This window comes from Coturnix japonica, chromosome Z (genome assembly GCF_054131305.1).
Source record: "Coturnix japonica strain WE chromosome Z, WE-NBRP24, whole genome shotgun sequence".
In the NCBI taxonomy this organism is placed as follows: domain Eukaryota; kingdom Metazoa; phylum Chordata; class Aves; order Galliformes; family Phasianidae; genus Coturnix; species Coturnix japonica.
Genome location: NC_140702.1, coordinates 64,649,035 through 64,671,854, shown reverse-complemented (window position 1 = coordinate 64,671,854; position 22,820 = coordinate 64,649,035). Strand labels below are relative to the sequence as shown.

At 40.3% G+C, this 22,820-nt stretch overlaps 1 protein-coding gene across 10 annotated transcripts in view; it reads left to right on the top strand.

Moving 5' to 3' along the window:
- Nucleotides 1–15,821: 15,821 nt before the first annotated feature.
- Nucleotides 15,822–22,820, top strand: part of RAI14 (retinoic acid induced 14) — an 85,431-nt gene continuing 78,432 nt past the window's right edge. For 4 of the 10 annotated variants that reach the window (XM_015848307.3, XM_015848306.3, XM_015848305.3 and 1 more), the window contains exon 1: nucleotides 15,822–15,866. The gene's annotated coding sequence lies outside the window, so the exon portion shown is untranslated. Of the gene's footprint in view, nucleotides 16,074–17,080; nucleotides 17,182–22,317; nucleotides 22,340–22,820 lie in introns of those variants that run through there. The other 6 variants (XM_085529898.1, XM_085529897.1, XM_085529896.1 and 3 more) reach the window with 3 other exon arrangements.

Here is a 22,820-nt window from a genome sequence, read left to right as displayed (position 1 = left end):
AAATATCACAGATCTGCAATTTGCTTAGGCATCAGTTTCTGCAAAAAGATTTCTTACTATTCTAAGGAAATGAAAAACATATGTTTTGTGTTCATACAAAAAGCACAGTTGTTGACAGAGAAAGGCCAGTAAACAGCAAGAGTGTTATAATGCTATTTTAAGGGTGTTTGGGAGCAAGTACACACTGCTCTGCTGAAGGCCCACAGACTTCTGTGGACAAGAAATTTAGCTTCAAGTGTAATGGATAAGATACTCAATATTAAATAAGTAATAAAACTGGTTCATCTTTAAGTTGGACTTCACTTTGAGCTTCACTTCTATTTCCATTTACATAATGGTAATTTCCTTGTCATCAGTGCTGTACTCCAGAAAGTGCAAATCAGAACAAAACCTTTCACTGGCCACATTTAACTTCTATAGTATCATTAAGCCAGAGAGCCTCGCAGAGAGATATTAACTTCACCTTGCCCAGCTTGCTAAAGGGTAGGGGTAGCTAAATTAACGTTTTTTTTACCAAAAATAAATGTTTTTATCTGGCCACCATTAGGATTGCAAGCCAAAGACTCACTGCTTGTGGTGCCGGAATCTGGGGCCAGCCCTGTGCTTATAGGATTTCCTTAGCAGATATTAAACCATAAAATTTTAGTTGACATCTCTAAGTGATTGATGTACATTGTATTGCTGGTAACACTGTAAAGCAAAAACATAGAACTGTGCACACTGAGTTAGGTGTTCAAACAATTAAAATGTGATAGATGAGTTTTTGTGGATAAAATCAGCTTTTCTCTTTTTTAAATTTTTTTTCTTTTTTTTTTTTCTTTTTTCTTTTAGTTTTGTTATATCCATCAATTCTCTGAAGCAATTCAACTACGCGCTGCCCACCACTAAACAGTTCTGTGGAGGAAGAGACTTTTAAACAATGATAAGTGATTTGAGGTGTAAATTTCTCAAGAAAAGCAGGATATTCAAAATGTTTCAAGCACCCACGTCAAAAAAGTCACAATCATTAATTTTATCTCATTTCAAAATGCAGTCATCCAAAGTCACCATTTTGTAATTAAAAACTTGGTTTCAATTCTTTACAAAGTAAAACTTTGTTTTTTAGTTCTGAAACTGAATCACTTTGCAAAGTTTCAGCATGTCTAGATCGGGACACATAGAAGTGGCGCCGCTGAAAGGCTTGGAAAACAATTGAAAGATGGCCAAGGTCAGAGTGCTGGTGAGAATCCAGGTTTTTGATTCTGGCTCCTCTCGAGTTTAAACCCTTTATTTGATGAATTTACTCAGAATCATGAAGGCTGGATGCTACATATGATGGTGGTTATGCCTGAAAAGCAAAATAAATATTTTATCCATGAAGAGCGTACGTTGTTCTTGTAGGAATTTAGACTGACTTCTGCCATTTTTAAGTCTCTGAAGAGAATGCTGCTGTGACAGGGAAATGAGCCAAGCAGAGAACTGCGCTCTATCTGGAATAAAAGCTTTCTGACAACTGAAAATCACCTCAAGTGGGAATTACTTAAATAATATTCTGAGCTAACAGTGAACAAGTTCATATCAGACAGTTAATGGTTTTAACACCACCTCATTTGCTTGCCTGCCCAGCCCCACGCTTTCTACAGTGCCTGCCCATGCTGCTCAGACCGTAAGTTCGCCAGTTCTCAGGCACACAGTGCCTGACCGAAGCCACATGGGACGAGCTGACCGATGGCATGAACTTTTCACGGTGGTTTCTGTGATGTCTGGACCTTCTGGAATGTGAAAGTTTCCTGTTTCACCAGTGTACCATGACTTGCGTTTTGGGCAAAGAAACATGTAAACATAATTAGGGGGCTGGCAGCTAAAATTCCCTTTTAAAACACAGTCAAACACCATGGCTTTCCTTTCTGTTTTATTTGGGACAGATTAATCTGATGCTGATCAAGACAAGCTTGCCTATTGCCTTAAGAATTTGGGAGTTTTCCAGCAGACTGTCTAAGAGTTGAGTGTGCCTATCTGTCCAGAGCAAAGGTGAAGAAAAAATAGGCTGATTTTCAAAAGATGAGCAAAGAATTGTGAGTTATCTTAGGAGGCTACGTGCCCTTCAACTTCTGACTGTCTTCCCACCTAAGCACACAGCTTTTACATTCCCACCAGCAGCAGGGTCCAGGCTTTAATAAATCAAAAAACGTGTCGATCTCCCAGCCACGGTATGGGATGAGAACTATAAACCTGGTCTGGCAACATCTCCTGTGTCTATCAGTGCTGCAGTTGTCTATGGCAGGCTGAGATGTAAGGCCGCCAAATTACTGACCACTTTTTGAGTATGCATGAGAAGATGGAGAGGCTTAGGGGCCCTAGGGAAAGGAAAAGGGAAGTGGTAAGGTCTGTGGCTAAAGACCACAGACAGCCACAGCTGTAGTTAGACAAACACTATCACTTAATTGTGCTAGAAACTACAGACAAAGAATTCCTTTTTCTGCAGAGTCAGGTAGGAAACACGAAGTCCTAGTGTTGCTGACTTGTATGCAACATGAGAACACTGGAACTTGTAAGGATGCTAAAAGTAGTTCTCTAAGGCCAGTGTCTGGAACTAAATAAAAATTTACTGCTCTGTCTGTGATGGGGGAGGAGTATCACAGACAGATTGATTTCAGTGCTTGAGGAATTTCTGTTTATGGAGCCTGTGATTGCATTGAAAGGACAGAGAGGTTTTTCCAAATTGCTTTTCCAGAACACCAAGGAAGGACTTTTGAAAATTAATGTGTGCAATGAGGGTATACTAATTTATCTCCAGCACAGCACTGCTGGTGGGGCTCTGGAATCCAGCCTACAAGAAACTCTTCACACCCAGCACCAGTGATATACATCAGCACCTGTGGAACACAGAGGAATGACCTACTCTCATTTCTTCTTTTGTTGCATTATGCTTTTGTCCTTATACTGATACATATAGAAATGCCATGTAAACTCTGTTTTGCTTAGTTTAGAAGTCCATGTTCTTCTTTCCATTTGTAAATTCTATGCTTGTATTACAACTGCATCACTAGGTCTTAATGTAGATCAGCTCCAGCTTGCTAGTTAGTTTGGGATGCCATACCAATACTGGCAATAGCTAAGGTTTGTTTGTCAAGCAGCTGGACCACAACCTTTCATTTCTCTTTAGTGTTTGCACTGCTTTGGCCTGTGCTAACCTAGGTTAGCAACAAGAAAAAAGAAATGTTGAATCTGTGTTCAGTGCACACTTGTGGACTGAGCTGGTATTTATATTTCAGGATTACTTTTTCATTCACACCCAGAGAACCCACACCCATTTCATTATGTATTTTCAGTGTTAGCTGAATAAAGTTATGCACACAAACAAACAGCATTAAATTTCTGTTTATGCGTGCACATAAGAAATATATTTTTTGTTCATTTTCTGCTTTTGCTGACCTTCCTAAATGTTAATAAGATCAGAAAGTATAAGCAGAAAAAAATCTGACATTCTGCTTCTCTCCCTTCCTCTGTCCCTCTCAGCTACAAATTTTCATGTAAAGCTCAGGGTTATTATGCCGTGTTTATAAATCAAACATACACAAAGGTCAAAATACACAGGCAGCATCGCTTTGAGGATGGAATTTCACATCATTTCCACTTTTCCTCAGCAGTAAGGCCAGCATACAGAGTTTCCATTACACACTGCAGCCTGGAACTTGGGCTTACAGCTCACAGTTTCTTGAGCCGAGCTAAGACAATTACCTTTAAGGCCACACTGTACAGATTTTGTACTGGTATTTATGAAGATGGTGCAGTAAAAGTCTCCCCAGTTTTCAGAAGGCAGAGCATTTTTTTTTTTTTTTTTGAAGCATATTTTTAGTGTAGAGGTTTTATTGAGGAATGACCTTTGTATTTTTATAACTGACTCAGATCTGTGATATCATTAGCTCATCGTTATCTTCAAACACACCCTCCTCACTCATCTCCTCTCAGGCCACCACCGCCTGTAAAACCTTGTACCAGCCACAGAGGAAACTTTTGTTTGAGGCTATGTTGTTTCACTGTCTCAACAGGTAAATTTTCAGATGCTTCCCTTAGCTGATATTCCATCCATTCTGAATATCTACCTGTCCAGTGCTAAAGCTTAAGGAAATCATGATCTAGGCCTACACTCCTGAGAAACTTTTTTTTTTTGATAGAAAAAGAAACTACACTTGAGCGAACAATTTAGTACAATAGGAGAGGTTTTCCAGGCTTATCTGTTTTTACTCATGCGTTTTCATTATTGCTTTAAAACATATTTACAGAGCATTCATAGTGTAATTTCTAAGTTATCACGTATTGCTGTCTCCCGGATCATAACTCTTCTAAGCCAGTGGAGGCTGGAGTGGAGGAATAGAGGCCAAATGGGAAGGACAAGGACTCAAACCCCACAGAGCTGAATTAATCACAGTACATGAATAGCAATGATTTCATCAGTGACCTCGGTGTGAACATGAAGTTTCCATTCAGAATCTGCTTTGGAGACACGTGAGTTTATAAATACAAAACTAGCTTTCTTATTCATATCAACAGTCCTGTGCATAGCTTTTCCTCCTATTTAAGCCTTACTCGTGATTTTCCATGTTAATCCTGTTTAAGGGTAAAAAGAATGTTATTACATCTTTACCCATCTATCACCGTTAAAATGCTGTACCTTTTATAGTTTTGGGGAATCATAAAAATAGAGATAAAGATCTACAAAAATAAAGTATGATGGGTGGATTTTTATGGTTATTAGTTACTACTGTGAGCATTCCATCACATCGTAGGTGTAGTCTGTGCCACAGAATTTCCCCCCACTAACTTCTCCCCCCTTGCAAGGCACCCGGCTCCTCCTGACAGCTCTTGCAGAGCTGGAACTGAATTCCAGGGGCCAGTAACTACTGTGCTCTAACACTCCACCACCTCAGCCTCAGATATTAATATAATTTACAGCCACTCAGAACTCCTCTCTCATTGGCAGAGCTATGTATAGGAGACTTAATGTAAATGCATCAGAGTTCCAAATGCATAAATGACTGAAGACACACTTGTATAAGAGGTCAGCTACAGCTACCTGATGAGCTGGCCAGAGAAGCCCACGGCAAAATTTTCTGTCCAGCCCTAGAAATTCTGCCCACTCTGGCCTGGTAGACAGTGGAAATTTATCACCAGCCTTGGGATATTTTTCACATTCTTTTGACCTTCAGGGAATGCTCATGGGGCTGCTTCTGCTTTCCTAGGTAATTAATGGTGGAAGTGAGGAGATCTGGGCTTTGGGAAAACAGCATAGTTTTCCACTGTGATGGATTGGATAAACAGATTAACTGGTAAATAGAAGCGTATATTTGGCCTTTATAAAGACTCATCTATGATCAACAGCCTTAGAAAAACTGAGTCACACTGCAATTGTGGTCTTTCTTGACATAGTGCTTGAGAAGAAATGGTGGGTGAGTAGATAGAGTGGAGAAGAGAAGCAGGGTGTTAAAATCAGAGTGGGAGACAGTGAGACAAACAGAAAAAAGAAAACACAGGTTGTTGAAAAGTGCAAAGGGGTGACAGGGGATATAAAGGAAAAAAAAAGTCCAGACAGAGAGCAAATGAAACAGAGACAAAGATGGAAGGGAGGGAGTGAAAAGGAGAGAAGGAACAGGATAAACTTATTCCATCAATTATAGTCATAATGAATGGAAATATCTAAAAAAAACCTGATAGATGAATTGTCCTTTCGAAAATGTACATGTGTTCCATGGGAAGATGAATACAGGGCACTTCTTTGCATGTGTGGCTATGAAGCCCAAATTGTCCTCTGATCAGTGAAGGGAACTGTCAGCATAAATGATATTTAATGGCTGCTCTTGACATTAGAAATGATTGCCTACACGCTTGATTTATGACCTCAAGGGGATGGTCTAAGAAAGAATCTTATACTCTGAATTTCCTATTTAGTAGACGGTGCTCCAACATTCAATATAAATGCTCTTTCTCCTATGAATTTCATCTCATCTCAGAGCAGTAAAATCTTAGGTCAGGTTTGTACTGATTAAAATTTAAATTAACATAAATAGGTCTTATTGATTAGCTAATCTATAAAGTCTCAGCCTGCTACTACCAGGGGATTTGATGAGAAGTATTTGCTTGCTTTTGATCTTTAGATCACTTGGGCAGGAAAGAGAGGAACATTTTATATTAATATGTATTCATGAAGTAAAAGGATTGAGGAATACGAACATCTGTTGCAATATTTTCAATTAGTTGTAATACACATATAGTTACAGGCTTTAGCTATTTGTCAGATATTTAGCCACTTCAGTCCTTTTTTATATCTGTAAACCATTTTGTTTTAATAGAAACATTTGCGTGAGAATAAGCTATCTGAGTAAGAAAATGTTTCCAGGTTTGGCCCCTAACTGCTTTTGGTATGGTTATCAACACTGGCCATCTGTGTTTTTTCATTTTAATTCCATAAATGAATGCCTTCCCTTTGAGAATTTCAAGGACCAGGAAATAGCTATAAACCTCTTTTGCAGCTCCAGACCAAATACTCCAACAATTATTAGTTGATGTATTCATATTAAAAAGGTGTTGGTTTTTTTTGTTTGCTTGCTTCTGACACTACAATATATAAATGCAAATTCTTTTTGCTAAGTCGTATAATATCTCTGGTGCAAAGATGTGGCTTACTTAACTGAGGGCTTAACCGGTTTTGATCTGGTTTCTTGTGATGCAACCTAAACAAACAGCAAGTACATAATCAGGTAAGTAGCTCTGCATTAACGGCATGTCCTGATTCAGGAATATTAGGGCTTTTAGTAACTTTTATTTTGTTTTACAGACTGTAAATTCCAAGCCTGTATTTTGCAATTGGTAATTAAGAGGAATTAAAAACCCACAACCAATGAAAAGCAGCAGTCCAATCTGCCATCTATACTGGTATGGTTGGAATGCTGGTAAGAATACAGTCATCATCATGATGATTCAGCACTGACTCAGCTTTTGTTAACTCTCCCATAATTAGTTTCAATATTGAGATAAGACCTAAGGATCCAATCACCAGACTGGTTTTAAAATTACTGTGATCTGTAACTGTGTAAATGAAAGCAGATCTGTCTCCAGGAACAGGCACCTACTTAACATTAGCTTAAGGAAAGCATAAGGACAGATTCTTACTTAAAAGGTGAGTCTAGCAGTGAAAATGTAACTGGATCACTTTTAAGGAACTTTGTGTACAAGAAACAGCATAAATAACTCCTATAAACACAAATTAAAATTCAATTATTGTATTAGGTCTAATTGGCAAAAAATTAAGATTTATATTTTTTCTGAGAGTTCTTGACTAATAAACATTTTTGTTAAATATAAAAAGTTTGTGTTAATGAACCAAATTTCCACATAAAGTACGAGGCTCACAAAGCCAAATTCTGTGCTAATGCTTTTATCTTGAGACTCAGCAACAAATCTCAATTTCTCAAGGAAAGAAACTGTTCTCTAACTGTCCGTAAGAGGAAAAATGAGGAAAAAATGAATTATATCATTTTGTTTTCTAGTGAATCACAAAACCATGCCTAGCAAACCAATGCTTTGTTGGATATCAGTTGTACAGAGCAATGCATGTTTGTAGATTAAATTATCCTAAGTACTGATGTAACTGTCATAAATTGAACTGGGGTTGGATTCAGTTTAATGTGATACAGTCCTTGCACACTGATACATTTATTGTGCAATCCCACCTTCTTTCAGGCAGAGAGGAGATTTGGACAGGCATTTGCCTGCATCACAAGATAAAGCAGCTAACCCAGTCCTGATTCTTAAATCAAGGTGAAACAAACAAATTTAAAGTAAGTCAGGAAAGTCTGTCTGCGTCTATGTCAATATTTTGGTTTGATGTTATTTGGTGTAAATCTTCCATCATGTTGGTTCGATATGCAGAGCAGCTTTGGTGCATATGAATTAAACACAGAAAGATTTCCATTCCAGATTCTCATTGCCTCTTGTATTTTAGATATTTTTGATATCCCTGTGATGGTGATGCTTTTCTCAGAAGACCAGAATGAATGTGCCTGAAGGAAAAACTCATAGCTGCATGCAGTGTAAGTCCAGGAGCTTTGAGCTGCTGCTGTTCTGATCTTGCACCAAATAGTTTGGAGAAGAAGGCACACCTCATTCTCAGCCTGGTGTGGAAGTCTCTTACTGAGAACTTCTATTCACTTGTGTAATGGGCATTTCTTATAGAGGGGAAAAGGTATGGTTTGACATATTCTAAAAGATATTAGAGGAAAGGTCGGTTTCTGGGACCATCAGAATAGCCTTGGGACCAAATGATGTTAATGAAGACAGAGGTTGAGGGAAGTTCAAAAGCTACACAAATGCTCTGTCTGAAATAAAAATAAAAATGAAAATGAAATTCAAAGGCAAGGCTGCCATTCCCAAGGGAATTTCTGATTCCTTTGATTACATTAATAGAGTTTTTCAAAGCAGATGGACTGCAAATGTAATCCTGAAGACAAATCTCATAAAGCACAAAGCATGTTAAAGGAGGTAGACAGTATCAGAGATGGTCATCTTCACCTGTAGGCACCTGATTGCAGCTGCCTACCATCTCTCTGCAATCTCTGAAGAACGAATTTTCCAGGTATGGAAATATGTGAATGTCGTTTCATCATGCAGGTTTCTTCATATGTAAGCTGGACTTACAACTTGCAAGGGAAACATATAGTGCGAAACATATGCAGGATTCATGAGTAAATACTGACAGAATTTAAGAGTAGCTGCATGAATCTATAAGTGATGGGCTTTGAGATTAGCAAAACTTGCTGGAAACATCATGAGACAAATAAATAAATAAATAAAATTACAAAATATATTTTCGTGTTTTAAAATTTGAGAATAAAATAAAATGTCAGGCAAGTACCCAAGTAAGCTATTCCTTCCTAACTATTTTTCTGTAATTTACTATTACACTTCATTGTAAAAAGTTCCATTCCTACTATCATACTTTTAGCCTGAAGGTACAGTTTCTTGGCTTTTATTTTAAATGCATTTAGATTTAATTAATAAACTATAGCCATATATCTCAGTAGTTATGTTTTTCCTTCCAAGGCAGCAGAAAGGACTAACTTGCAATTGACTAGAAACAAATGTTGACTTTTTATATGTAATGATGTTTATTCTATCTGAAAGCCAAAGGAAGTAGAAGCAGCACCAGACTGTCAGCTGGGCTCTCGCAGTCATGGCCTACAAGAAGAGACTGCTGCACCCAGGGCAAAAACTTACAGGATCCAGAGTCTGGCTTTCTAAAGGTAGGTGCTGCTGGACCTCTTCACAACTTTCCTGCATAACCTGGAACCCTTTCTAGAGAGGTGTTCTGCTCATATTTCTTGTACCTAAGTTCAAATTCAGGGAAAGTTTGAAACTGAAAGTGCTGGTATGAGTAAACCTGAAATTTTTGTTTACTGGTCGACTACAGTAAGACACTCCAAAGTGTTACTAGACTTCTAGGAACTCTGAGTACTATCCATCATGTCAATGTGCTTGCTTTGATAGTGGTTATGTACACAGTTTGTCACCTCTCAGCATAAACTTGGTTTGGCTTAAATCTGAGAGCATCTAATCTGGCATCAAATCAATATAGCTACAACATGGTGTTCACATGCAAAAAGAGTACATTGCTGGGTATCCCCTGCATTCCACTTCCTACTCAACAGCTAATGCACTCTGGAAAGTCTCCAAGCCTGCAGTGGATTGTTGCTCCCCTCCCACAATCTTGGCCATTCATTTTGTTGAGTCCTTTTGAATTGCCAGCTCCCAGATTCTTGCCAATTATAAAGAAAATGTCTGCTTCTTGAGTGTCTTCTCTACCAGTTTCCACCTGTCCAAACAGAGAATGAGTGGTTTACGTAACAATCCATGGCAGAAAAAATTCTCCATTCCTCTATACCACAGAGTCTGTTTGGTGGGACAGATAGATCTGTCTGTCTGCCCAGATCTTCATTTGTGAGGGAAAGGGAAGCAGAGGAAGAAGCAGTGATGTTTCCTAGGAAATAAAGACTCATGGCATGGTTGGCATAATGGGAAAGAAAATATGGGTTTGTGGCAAGAGCACACTGGGGCTTTTATTGCACGTATTCCTCTGATTGGGAAAGAAGGGTAAGATTCGGCCTGGACTTGGTAATGAATCTACAGTGGGTCATAAAAGATGGATGAGCGCTAGGGAAGAAGACAGGAATCATTCAGCTGGTGACTACTGTGGCCTTTTGAGGTAATTCTGTGCAGGATGATGTGATCCTGTGAGTCATTACAGGGCTGCAAAGATATTCTGCCCTGAAGGCAAAGGGAACCTGCGTAAGAGACTGAGGCTACTTTGATTGTAGGCCATGAAATGTCTGAAATAGAACATGGAAGTGCCAGTGCAAGTACATAAGATAGAACTGTGAGAGTCAAGAAGTTTCAACATGTCATTGCACAGATGAGCTATGTTCCACATGGCAAAATTCTGCTGGACTAAAGATATCACTTTAAAAATGTATGATCTTTTTCTATGAGTGCAATGAATTAATAGCAGTTCAGGTCTGTGGAAAGTATCTTTGGTTTTTTTTAACCTTGTTATGCTAAACCTAAATCTCATCAGTTCATTAAATTCAGCCCTTGGCTCCACAATCACAGTCTTGCATACACAACTGCATTCCTCCGTGATGTTTTCGCTTGTCACATTGTCTAAGAACTGGTACAATATATCAAAGACTGATCAAAGACTTTCTCTCACTGCTTTGTTTCCTACATATTTGGTGACAACTGGGTGCTTCATCTGTAGAAGCCCCTATGCAAAGCCTCTCTGTTGAAGTAGGACTGCATAAGATTTATGCATCTGTCCTTCTGCAGAGTGCAGAAATCTCCAAGATTTGCATATTAAATCAGAGTCTTAACCTTGGATCCCATCACACTTAGCAACTATTTGCTGTTTTCTCCTTATGATCCAGCATGTACACAGAAATAAAAAGGAAGGTATGTTGCTCATTTACACCAAGTCTGTGTACACCTGGTTCTTTGAATGCACCGCTAGTGAATTAAATGCAAACAAACTGTTGGTTTGGTTACAGAGATACAAAAGAAAGCTTCTTCTTTTTCTGTTTTTCTTTTCGAGAAGTCAGGTTGTTACTATACATAACAAAAGAAAGAGCGCTTATATGATTTTGCACCTCCACAATAAAATCGGCAGCACAAGTTGTGTCGCATGAATAAAGCATGGGATAGAGCTGAAGTTTCAGCTTGCAGATGCCCAGCACATTAAGAAATCCTGTACAGAGCAAAGACATAAAAATCAGCAGTTTGAAATGCCATTTGCAAGGTGCTTGGTTTCTCTGCAATGCAAATAGACATATAAAATATGCAGGAATGTGGTTTTCTTCGGTTTGAATGGGAAGAGGAAATTGATTTACGAATCTTGAATGGAACAGAAACTTTACAGCAAGAGAAGAGACAAAGCAACTCTCGGCATGGTGTGGAGTATATATGCAGTATAACTGCCTCTGCCTGTGGGAACTGCTTTGACTTTTGTGCTATTACAACATAATCAAGGTGCTCTCCAGCGTAACTGAATACTAGGGCTTTACTCTTTAGTGATCCTCAGATTAGTATAATCTCTGTGGTTATTCTTGGGCAACTGGCCTTTCAGGACTTTCAGTGATGGGCCTTCAAAGAACCCTTTATATTTACTGAGAATTTGAAGTCAGCTCTCTGCAAGGTGTGTTCTGCCTGGCTTCCAGTAGCCTGGTAGTTTCACACAGATGTTGCAGGATTGTCAGCCCTCGAGTTTGCAGAGAAGTCTCTGGGTTGCACAGATCCTGGGATGGAAGAGATTTCCTCACGGGTGCTCTTGGTTCCCAACTGTTCCTGGATTATCTGCAGTGTTGAGCAATGAGAAAATCTTCTTGCATGTGGAAGAAAGAAAGGGAAAAAATTCAGCAAGCCAAATCTCAAAGAGTTTCCATAATTCCTTACACCATTAGCAGTGAAGGTGAGGTGCTGTCTTAGTTAAAAAAAAAAAACCAAAAAAACCAAAAAAAAACCAAGGCAGGGATTGCTACACCAGTAAAGTTCATACATAGTATACAAAACTAAAATAGGCCTATTTGATTCTGGGATTTTTAACAAAGCTTTGTTCTTTACCCCCAGAGGTCTTCCCCCTGGTTTGGAGAGCTGCCTTTCTGCTTGCTGAGTTTTTCTGAAAAAAGATACAAAGCATTTTCTTTTTTTTTTTCTTTTTTTAAATTATTCACATAGATCCACTGACATTTTAGGTACAACTTGTGGAAGAAGAGCTTAATCCTCTTTTGTAGTTTCCATGGACTCGTGTTTTGAAAATAATTTAAGAATGAAATATGTTTTGGAGATAATTCTGTAGATGAGTCTCTGGGAAAACTGCATTATATAATCAGGCTCACCACCTTGCAGCTCCAAGCTGTGGTACCCACAGGGAATTTGCATAAGACAGTAAACTTACATTACACTGGATGTTAGTGGAAAGGCCAGGAAATTATTTTTCTCCTAGTAAAGCATAAAGAAAGCACATTCATATCAAAGACACTAACACACAAGCACTAATTTCCATAATAATGTGAGAAAGTGAATAGGAAAAAGAGGATTTTTAGTCTTTGTAGTTAAGAAGGATTGTATTAATTCCTTTTGTATAACCCAATGGGTAAAACTAAACTGAAGAAAAATATATATGTCCAGAGGCAGATAATGTCCTTCTTCTCACAGGGAGAGAAGAGTATACTACATTTCTTGAGAGCTGTTCTACTTCCTAACTGGAAATGAGCTCAGGCATTTATGCTTCCTGTTCCATCCAGGTAAGACTACGTTTTAAGGCATGATCTCTGAGGTCCAGCTGATCTCTGCTGCAAACCCCAAGAAAAGATTTAGCAGTGATGAGAACAGCCTATTTTAGCTCCTATGGCAGATGAGAAATACACAAATTTATGGGATACAGCTGATGGAGCTGATAGCCTTTCCTCTCAAAATATTGTCTCAATTAAGAGCCCTGTTTGAACAGCTCCAGTTGCGACTTTCTTCACTCTTCAGTATTTTCCTGTGCTGCCCCCATACCTCTTTATGCATCAGAAGGACACTCTGCTGCTGCTGTGTGAGTTGCACAGAACAGTAAAGGAGAAAAATTCCTCCCTGGGTTTTCTGAAATGTGCCATACTGTGAACTGAGACACAAGAGATGCATTTACTAACTGGGCTAGCAAGTTATTAAAAAAAAGAAAGCGCTCTGGTGGGAACAGATAAATGAAAAACACACTTTTAAAGTCTCTCTCATTTGTTATGACAGAGATTCCTGCATTTATGAGGGATATCTGTCACAAAGGGTGAAAAAAATATTTCAGTGTGAGCAAAGAAGAACCCAGGAACAAAAGCACACCTCAAAATATAAAAATAATCTTTCTTTAAATTGTTCTTCAGCAAAAAATAAGACATTATTATCAAAACAAGCTATATTCAGACTGCAAGCAATCAATTCAGAACAAGTCCAATGTGGAAAGACAATACAAGACACTTAGAGATAACAGAACAAGTTTCAGCTGCTTTCAAGATAGAAGGGAAGTAATAAACCAGTTCAGGAGCACAATTTCTTTTACAAATAATTTTTAAGAGGAGAAGTGACTGGAGCTTTGAGTACTGCAGAAGGCAATAGCCAGAAGCAGTAAAAAAAAAAGGGTAACAATGCCAAGTAAGATAATTAGCAGATACTATCAAGACAGTAGAGCGATAAGGTGTGATTGAAGACATCTTTAAGCCACTTACGGGCCCCTCCTTTTGGGAGAAGTAGATAGGAAGGCACAGGAGATTTCATTACATCCTCACTGTGGTGAGCAGTGGCTCCAGGTCACTACTGGCTGCAAGCACCTGACCTTTTCCAGGAGGGGCTGAACAGAAGGCAATACTGTCTTCTTCTTTCACCCCCCTTCTCATGTTCCTGGGATAAAGGATTGGAGAGGTATAGGGCATAGCCAGTGTGCTATGTGATAAGCTAAGCTTCTTCCATTTGTATTGAATGCACTCCACCTTGTGAGTTGCTGAATAGACTGTCTCCATTTTGCTGACAACTTTTGACTGTTCACAGGTAGCATTTAATAACTACAGGTCTCAAAGTGCTGCTGTTACAACAGACGGGCAGACAGTAGAGGCACAGGTGGGAAAAAACAGCTAATTCAGTGCTCTACAGCACACAAAATCTCCTGACCCCTGGTCTTGTGCTCTGCCTGGAGAGGTGTGAGCCACAAAATATACATAGGAGTTTTTAGGCAATGCCCTTGGAGAGAAACACTAAAGGGAGCTCAGGGAAGGAAAGGTGAAGGCACTGTCTACCATGGAATGAGACTAGACTGGAGGGCACTCAGGGTCTATGAGGCATCAGCTTAGTTTAACAAATTTAACCTAGCTGCTGCTACAAAGCCCAAATTCTTCTTCTTGGATTGCAGCTTATAATACAGTGAAAAATGCTTCTCTGGGAATTAGTAAATATCATATTTTCCAGTTCTCAAGAACTGTTTTTTTTTTTTCTTTTTTTTTTTTTTTTCTTTTTAAAAATCGTACCACGGCCAAAATATACTTAGTACTAAAGTGATGTCATATGTGACTATCCCATGCAAGCATACCAAACCCATCTTCACGATACTCTGGCACTGAAAACAGAAGTAGACGTTCATAATGGTTGAGACACTCAAAGAGATTGTACTTAAGTATTAAATCATGCTCGTGTTTTGCCAGCATGGGAAGAAGTGGGCAAGGTATTTTCTAACCTCATTATACGCACACACATTACACCAGAATTAAAAATAATTGCATAATAATTGCAACACATTTTGTAGCTGCAGAGCTAACATTGCTGGGCAGGTTGTTTTTACCTATTTTCCTTCTTTCTGTGCAAATTACGTTTTCGGCGTTAACTTTGTTAGGTTAACAGAGGTGTGCGGGTTTTTAAAAGAAAAAGGAGAGGAAATGGTGCTGGCACAATTATGGCCATTCTCAAAGGTGAAACACATGTAAAATAAATCGGCCAGTGTAAGGACTGCACATAAACAGAGGAAAGTACGCTCCCGGGTATAATCAAATGTATTTATTCAATAACAATACTTGCCACCATTACAATACCGGCCTAACATTTTCAAGTGCTCATTTCCTCTCCGTACTGTTTGCCACTTTAGAAGGTGTGGATGGTTGGGAACAGAAAGGAGAGATGGCAAAGATTAAAGGCGAACAGTGAGGTGTGGAATGCGGTTGTTGTGGAGGGACCAGCAGATGGGTTTTGGCGATGGGGTGGAGGGACCAGCAGATGGGTTTTGGTGATGGGGAGGTGGGGAGCGGGCTGGCACCTCTGGTGGTGGAGGAGGTTCACCAACTGGCTGGGACAACTGGTAGGTGAAGCATCCTGGTTTATTGTACAGGGAACGGGACGGTGGTGTTAGAGGTGAGACGCAGAGGTGGGGCAGCGGTTGGCTGCTGATGGCGGTTCAACTTGGAGGAAGAAGACGACTTGTGGAGGGCACCCAGCGAAGCGGTACGTCGGCACAGCCATAAAGCCCACTTGGGACCGTAGAACTGCTGGGCTCCTGTGTCACCAAACTCCACCGTGGTTCAGAATCCAGACATTAAGAGAAACCCACTTTTGTGTTTCCCTTTTGGTGCAGCCCAGGGCTCTGAGAAAGGGGAATCCGAGCAGCGGAGAAGCGCTTGTAGAAGCCCCCACCCCCCTATACGTGACCGCGGAATGATGTCACGCCCCCCGCCCTATCCGCGTGGAGCCGCTGAGTGTCCCGGGGCGCGCGGCGGCGCTGCTCCGCCCTACACAGCGGCGAGCGGAGGGGGACAAGGCTGCAGCCTGCGGTGAGCGCGATGCGATGCGAGGGGGAGGCGGTGTGCTGTGAATAGGGGCTTTGTGCGCGGCGACCACCTGCCCCCGCCCCCGGTAGTGCTGGTGCTGCTGGCGGTGGGTGTACGCGGGGAGCGGCTCCTCCGCGTGGAGCAACAGGAGGAAAGTTCTTCCTTCTCGCCGCGGCCGGAGAGCACGGAGGGGGGAGCGTGGAGCAGCCCGTGAGTCTCCGCCGTTTGGTTGTTCTCCTTGTGTTTATTTTATGTGTTTTATTATTTCCGTGGGGGCTCGGCAGGGCTGACAGGCGGGGGTGGGCGGCGCGGGTCCTCTTTCCCCGATCCTTTGAAGGGAGCGGTTCCGGCGGACCCTGGACCGGACCGGCGGTGTCGGGCGGTGCTTTGGTGGAGCTCTGAACGGCGGCTCCCGAGCCGGGGTCCCATTGCCCATAAAGACCGCGCCGCCCTCCAGCCCTGCGGCCGCAGCGAAGCTTGAAAGGGAACCTCAGGGTTTTTTTTGTGTGTGTGTGTCTGCTTCGAAATACAATTGAGAAAATCCCTAATCGCATCAAGTCCAGCCGGAATCCTTCGCTCCCAACTTCTCACAGAGTTCGCGGGAGGGCTGGCTTTCTCTTGCACGGCGTTCGGCAGCGAGAAGCCTGGAGCCGTCCACTTGTCTCAATCTGAACTTTCCTTACGACTGCCAGAAGTTTGCTACGATTTCTGCTCTGCTGGCACTGTGGCGTTGGAGCGAATTCTTGTCAGTGTTTCTACAGTGAGCTTGCTTGCCGCAGAACTAACGCCGAGCTCTTGCTTAGAGCTGCTGCTGTACAAGCTGGAGGGAGGCCTTTTCTTTCTTCTTTTTGCTTTTTGTATCCCAGCAGGTTTCAGACCAGTGTTTCAATTTTATGTTGTTTGTGTGCATGTCATCTTAGAAAGGCCTTCTGGGTTAACTGGGAGTAAATGAATTTGATAAATATCTGTCACTGACCTGCTTGGCTCTTGTCTCCGGACACTCATTGACTCAGCTGTCAATGGGATTTTATTTACTAATAGAAGAATTGCATAAGAGCTGTATGAACCAGAGTGGAAGAGCTGGATATTAGCTCATGGTTCTCTTGAGTTCAGGCCGAGCTCAGTGCCAGTAAGTCACTGTGCAGTAGCAGGCATCTGTCTGTCCAACCTCTAAAAATATCAGCCCTGTGCTCTTCCCTCTTCCAAGACTGCATCTGCTAGCAAGGCAATAAAACCTCCTCCCCTCTCCTTCCCCAAACCAAGAAACAGTGCACACTGATGGTAGAAGGGACGTGGAAGGAGTCTGCTGATCTCACAGGTGATGCAGGCGTTTCACAGAAGAGTTTACTCATTTGCCCCATCTTTTACTTTTTCTTTTGTATGCTCCCTGCTATGTTGCTTTTCTCTCTCATGGGTAATTACTTCATGCCTCTTTTAAGTGAGAAGTAGTGGCAGGAGGCCACAAAAATGAACTTCTTATGTGAGATGTTAGCAGTTTCTAAATCCCACTGCAACAATACTCTGATCACATTCCTTTTGTGAGCTGGTTGTGGGCTGGTTATTTTTGCATAGGGCTAATACTTGAAACAGCTGTAGAGGAAAGCCAAGCAAAACTAGAACAAATCAGTTGTAGGCTCTGTGCTTCACTTAGTGGTGGAGATAGTGGACTACTGAAAATCCTAGGCAGCTTTTATTAACGGGGTGTTGAGCAGGAACATAGCAATCCATAACATCTTCTGTGCTTATAGATTTGAATAACTGGCTCTCCTGCTGTCTGTATACTTCCTGCTTGTCTGAGAATCCTAGTCCCTGTTACATGTTCCTTGGGGTTGCTGTCTAGGTGCCTGTGAATGCATAAATACTGGTGGTAACTCTGCATGTTCGGTAACTTGGAGATTGTTTTGGAGTTGTCAGTCCTTGCTGAGAGTCACCTAATAGTGCAATTTTAACCTGTAGAGGAGATAGGGCAAGTAGCTGTGATTCAGGTAATATTTTATATTGAAGTTTATTACTGTCAGACTGCCAGAAACAGATGGAAGTCTGTTGGTAAACTGTGGAAGTAATGGAACATCTCCACTTGCACTTAAGATTGTAAGACACACTGCAGAGGAGTGTCAGAGCTTGTCCAGAGTTTGTCCAGTTATTAGGAAGAAAAAACTTGTATGCAAGTCTTTCTATGACCGTAGGTAGATGATGTTCCAGTTTCTTTCCTCATAGATGCTGAGGCTCAGGAAGCTACTGGGAGCTATTGCTGGTAGGCATGCAGAAAGAGTGCCTCACATCTGAATTACCAGAGGCACTGGAATGCCTTGAGATGTCTGTGGGAAATTTGGCACTCAGATGCTTTCTTAGAACCTGGTATGTGAGGTCTGTCTGAATTCCCACCAGGATATCTGTTAGGGCCTTCTAGATGTTCGTAGGTGTCTGAAGCAGAGAAGTATCCTATGTGCTGCACCTTCTCCAGTACCTGTCTAGTGCCTAGTACTGCTGCTACTGAACATGAGTTCCAACAGCATAAATGAAATCAGATAAAATTGATTCGATTATCACTAAGATGTGGATACTGATCTTGCTGATGTTCTACTCATTTATATCACTGACAGTCTTTCAGGGCAGAAAAAAAATCTGAATTCCTAATCACTTTTATGAAATGTGGATGTACTAAATTTTTGGATTCTAAACACATCCAGTTCCCTTTCATTTTCAGACAGTGTTTAAAAATGTAGTGCGCTTTGATCAGCTAAAATGTTTTCCCACCCAAAAACTTGGAAGCTGAATAGAGTAGCTGTGTTATTAGCACCATCTCTGAAAGTATTTGTAGTCTAGAGAGGTTTTCAGTGGGATATTCTTCCAAGGCCTTTCAGCAGTGTAAGGCCTTAGTTAATGGAAGTGGGGTTGGCAGGTGTTTTTGGTAACCTAAATCAGTGTTCTTCTTAGCTCATGCTCTAGTATGATGCTGTTCTGTGTTTGGCTATTTCAGAGTATTTGTCTATAAATTGATGCAGTTGTCTCTTTTCAGACTGAAAGTTTCGTCTATATAGACTCTCATGTTTACTGATTTTTGAAGTGCAATTTATTGAATAATACAGAAATTAGGAAGTTAGTATAAACAAGCTCTCGTTGTTATCTTCTTGGATTTCTCATTTAAATAACTGGCGTTTGCAAAGTGGAACTCTGCAGCCTTTTTCTCTATTTCAGTTTGGATTTGTATGCTTAAGTTCCTGTCTAGTCCTCTTGGACTAAATATTGAACACGGAAAAAGTCTTCAGATTTGCAGTGTGTCTTATCTATGATGAACTGCAGGAATATGGTCTCAAAATGGAGTGACACATAGTGTGGGGGAACCTTTTAGTTTGGAGATGTGGAAATTCAAAGCAGAGAAAGATAACGGTATGTCCTAGTTTATGCAGTAAGTCTTGTCTTGCTTTGAGCTCACCTTTGACAGATAGTTTGAGACAAAGGAACTACAGTAAGAACAGTGAAGTTGTAGCATAATGATTTAAATGACAAAAGTGCTTGGGCTTCACTTGAGATGCAGTTTTGCCTGGAGTTCTGTCCAGTATGTCAAGTAAACAAGTCAGAGCTGTGTCACATTTTAATTATTTCTCTAATCTTCTCTGTAATTAACTACGTACAAAGCCTTGCTCGTACAGACTTTCCCATAGGAGAAAACAGTTTAACAGATTGCACATATCCTAGATTGATAGTTGAGTATTGGTTTGTATTAGTTGTATAACATCCACGGAAACTGGCTATAGCTGTGTCCATTAGAATGAAGTAAAATATTTGCAGTTTTTGAATGTAGAGGATGTATGAGAGTAGAAAGCTGAGGAAAAGCATTCTGGAGGAAGGAGAGATAACTACATTTGTTAGTGATGCAATATCTGTGGAGTTCTTAACTTCTGAGCTCAAATGCTTAAATTTGTACAGTTCAGCACATCCTTGTCAGTGATTTGTGAGCAGATTGAGGGATTGTACTAAGTTACCCAAGGCCCCTGCTATCTCTTATGTCTGATTCTGTTCTGCATGGGATTAACGGTCTATAAATCACTCCCATTTTTGTATAGTATTTGGGCTTCTTGGTGCATTTTTTCAGTATGTTTTCATTGGTAAGTAATAGCAGATTAACCAAGCCAAGAATTATTTGTCTTTATAGGTGACACTAAGTTCCATTTGCTTTTTTTCCTATGATAGGAATAGGAATATAGATTATTCAAAATGGAAGAACTGAGGTGTGTTGACAAAGGCTGTGGAAATGTTCCTGTAACTCTTGATCTGATTGTCTGTTTCTCTGCTTTGGACTGAGAAGTAGAGAAATATGCTCAGCTGGGTGGTAATTAGATGGTAATCATAGATGGAGTGCTTAGTGGATTTCTAAAGTTTATTTACTTTGAGGACACTGTGGATTTACTTGTGTTCACATGCAAACAACTGGAGAGTCTGGGTAGCTGCTAATGCCTTCAGGTTGTCCAGTGGCTTTGGAGAGGCTTGTGTTTTGGCATGTTCTTGGTATAGGTTTGTAGGTCAGGGGAGCTCAGGCATGTGAAGTGTTTGACAAGCTGGGTACAGAAGATGGGCAGCGGCAGAAATGCTGGAGCTGAGAATGCCTCTGGCAGCTCTGCAGAGCTGACTGCTTCAAAGGCTTGTTCTCCTGGGTCACATCAGGGCTCGTGCAGAAAGATGATGATTATTCAGGGAATGAACGATGCTGTTTTGTTGTAGTTGAAGTGACTTCTGGGACTTCTTATTTTCTCCTTTGAGAGTAGTTACATTCACACAAAGAATTATATAGCAGCAATGGTACTTCTCTAGACTTTTTTTTGTTTTCATATGCATCATTTTCCCTTTATGTTGACAGATCTTGCATTGAGTCTCTCTAGTCTGTAGCCACATAAGCTGGAAAAAAAAATCTGGAATTTTTGGGAGTGAATCGGGTAATCAGCTGATGTTATAAATGATGCTTTGCTGCAGAAGAGCATTTTGAGATGGAAACTCTTCAGCGTGTTCTGAAAGATATGCAGGCCCTTTAACACTTAAAATTAATTAAATTCAGCATGCACTAATTGTTAAAGGGTAGCAGTCATTACCATGAACAGTATGCACTGTGTATCCTGAGGCTGTTTTACTATTACATCACTGAATCTTTGGTCATTCAATGTATTAATTGTAGCATCCATACTGGGTGGAGGACCTTGCTTAGGTTTTGCAGCAAAGTGTTGAAAGGAAAAAATAAAAATAAAAGATCAGTACAGTTGTTTATTGTGGTTTGCCAAAATCTTACTGTAAATCAGTGGGGAAGATTATCTTAATCTGCTTTCTACATTTAAACTTAAAGATGCTAGTCTATATAAAAACAGAATTTCAGTGAAATTATTGAGGCTGAATATTACTAATGCATCAATATATCTTGCTTTTTCACTAGATAGGTTTGCCATCAACCTAGGGATGTTTTCTGTGACTTGTGCTCCTGAAAACTCTTTCTTGTTATTATGCTGAGGGAAGATGAGATGGAAGATATTTAATTTTAGATATAGTGGTTGACAGCACGTGATCAGCATTAGCTGTAGGGAATCTCTGGAGTTAAGCAGTTCCGTACTGGTAACTTGCAGCTACAGAATGACAGCACTCAGCATTTATTACACAGTTATTTTGATAAAGGGGGAAATGCCACAATAGGTAGAACTTGCTTCTTGTTAATAGCTGTGATTCATTGCAGAAATAGTTTTGAAGTGTCTTGATTCTCCCTAGTGAATTTCTAGTTGTCATTTCCTGTCTTGTAAAAAAAAGGAGTTTATTAACGGTGCTTCCTTTATTTCCCCCTCTGGCAAATGAGCGGTTGTCATAAAGCTCTGCTGAATCAGGATGCTGACCTCTTTTTGCATCAATTCCAATAATTACACCCTTTGAGAGGTGACTTCCTCCATAAAGCAGAGCCAAGAGAAGACAGCCCTCACTGCTTCATGGGTTTTTATCTCTACAGCTGAAGTGTTTGCGTTTAACTATCTTTTAAAGAAAATAAATATAGATATAACATGCTCTGAACTCAGAAATAGTTTTTTGTGTGTTTTTCCATGCTTCTATTATTATTCTGTGGATTTCATTTTCAAATCCTCTGTATAGAGTGCACTTACACAAGAAGTGAAGTAACTTGTGGAAAAAAATAAGTTGGCTTCTGATGGCATCACAACTCACTTCCCTTCTTCCTACCTCAAGATGGGGAAAAACAGCATACTGGGAGTGCTAACAAAGCTTGTTGATTAGACTGCAATAGGTTCCTCCCCAAAAGAATTCAGCTTTGCATCTCTTCTGAGCATGCATCTATAAGGAGCTACCATTTCTCTTATCACCCCAAAGATGACTACTTCATTTCCATGGAAGCTGTAACAAATATTTTGTTCATGGGAGAAAGAAGAGGTGAGGGCATGGGAAGGGGAAAGACAGCTTATAGCAGACTGTCATCTGACAGTTTGTATACGGTAAGAGATCTGTTATTGATTTCCAGTGCAAAGTGTTTGGTTCTACTTTTTTTTTATTAGTTGGTGTAATTAAACTTTTTTTTAAATTTTTTTTTATTTTTTTTTATTTTATTCAGATAAGCTTAACTTTTAATTTTTAAAAGACCTGTTAAGTTTGTGTTTTGTTGGATATTGCCTGATGTTTCTCAGCCTTTGAAATCTCTCTTGATTTTTTTTTTTTTTTTTCTCCTAGAAGTTTATCTGGTGGGCTATATATATAAAGAAGACCTGCTAACTCTAAAGGCATTTTTCTTGTCTGTACTGTGCCGTTTCTAGTCTTTGTGATGCCCATAATCCTTGGTGATACTAGAGAATGAGTTAGGAGATTATTGGGCTCTTCCTGGGGTTCAGGCTCATTTCTAATGCAAGTCATGACAGCTGTTGTATAGTTTCATGCTTTCTTCAAAATTTCTGTAGGTGTAGCAGATAAGTTCAGCCCAGG